Here is a 1,909-nt window from a genome sequence, read left to right as displayed (position 1 = left end):
GTGCTGTGACCAGCTTGGCTTTCAGGGTCTCAAACGCCTGCAGACACTCTGTGTCAAACACAAATGGCGTGTCAGCAGCTAGCATGTTGCTTAGAGGTTTTGCAATTTTTGAAAAATCCTTTATGAACCTCCTATAGAATCCTGCATGCCCCAGAAAGCTTCTGATTGCCTTAACATTGGTAGGTGGTGGTAATTTCTCAATTACCTCTATCTTGGCTTGATCCACCTCTATTCTCTTGCTTGAAATTTTGTGCCCAAAGACAATTCCTTCAGTCACCATAAAGTGACATTTTTCCCAGTTTAAGACTAAGTTAGTCTCTTGGCACCTTTTTAAGACAAGTGCTAGATGATCAAGACAGGAGCTGAATGAGTCTCCAAATACTGAGAAGTCATCCATGAAGACTTCCAGGAACTTCTCTACCATATCAGAGAAGATAGAGAGCATGCACCTCTGAAAAGGTTGCAGGTGCATTGCATAGACCAAAAGGCATTCTTCTGTAGGCAAATACTCCAGATGGACATGTGAATGCTGTTTTTTCTTGGTCTTGAGGATCCATTGCAATTTGGTTGTAGCCTGAATAGCCATCCAAAAAGCAGTAGTATTCATGGCCTGCTAGTCTCTCTAGCATCTGGTCTATGAATGGTAAAGGAAAATGATCCTTTCTGGTGGTTGTATTGAGCCTTCTGTAGTCAATACACATACGCCACCCTGTAACTGTTCTTGTGGGAACCAGTTCATTCTTTTCATTATGAACCACTGTCATGCCTCCCTTCTTGGGGACAACTTGGACAGGACTCACCCAGGGGCTATCAGAAATAGGATAAATAATCCCAGCCTCTAGTAACTTAGTGACCTCTTTCTGCACCACTTCCTTCATGGCTGGATTTAGCCGCCTCTGTGGTTGAACCACTGGCTTGGCATCATCCTCCAATAGGATTTTGTGCATGCATCTTGCTGGGCTAATGCCCTTAAGGTCACTTATGGACCACCTAAGAGCTATCTTGTGTGTCCTTAGCACTTGAATTAGTGCTTTCTCTTCCTGTGGATTTAAAGCAGAGCTTATGATTACTGGAAAAGTGTCACCCTCTCCCAAAAATGCATATTTCAGGGATGATGGTAGTGGTTTGAGCTCTGGTTTAGGAGGTTTCTCCTCTTCCTGAGGAATTTTCAAAGGTTCTTTTATTTCCTCTGGTTCCTCCAAATCAGGCTGAACATCTTTAAAGATGTCCTCTAGCTCTGATTCAAGACTCTCAGTCATATTGATCTCTTCCACCAAAGAGTCAATAATATCAGTGCTCATGCGGTCATCTGCTGTGTCTGGATGCTGCATAGCTTTGACAGCATTTAACTTGAACTCATCCTCATTGACTCTTAGGGTCACTTCCCCTTTTTGTACATCAATAAGAGTTCATCCAGTTGCTAGGAAAGGTCTTCCTAGAATGAGAGTTGCACTCTTGTGCTCCTCCATTTCCAGCACTACAAATTCAGTGGGAAAGGCGAATGGCCCAACCTTGACAATCATGTCCTCAATGATGCCTGATGGATATTTAATGGAGCCATCAGCAAGTTGAAGACATATCCGGGTTGGTTTGACTTCTTCAGTCAACCCAAGCTTTCTGATAGTGGATGCAGGTATTAGGTTGATACTTGCTCCAAGGTCACATAGAGTTGTCTTGGTGCAAGCATCCTCTAATGTGCATGGTATCATAAAGCTTCCTGGATCTTGAAGCTTTTTTGGTAAGCTTTTTAGAATGACTGCACTGCATTCTTCAGTGAGAAACACTCTTTCAGTTTCTCTCCAATCCTTCTTATGACTTAAGATCTCTTTCATGAACTTAGCATAAGAGGGTATTTGCTCAAGTGCCTCTGCAAACGGGATCTTTATTTCAAGAGTCCTGAGATAGTCTG

Source organism: Arachis ipaensis, chromosome B4, assembly GCF_059453495.1.
Source record: "Arachis ipaensis isolate K30076 ecotype BB chromosome B4, ASM5945349v1, whole genome shotgun sequence".
Classification (NCBI taxonomy): domain Eukaryota; kingdom Viridiplantae; phylum Streptophyta; class Magnoliopsida; order Fabales; family Fabaceae; genus Arachis; species Arachis ipaensis.
Note: the sequence above shows the minus strand (reverse complement) of the source record.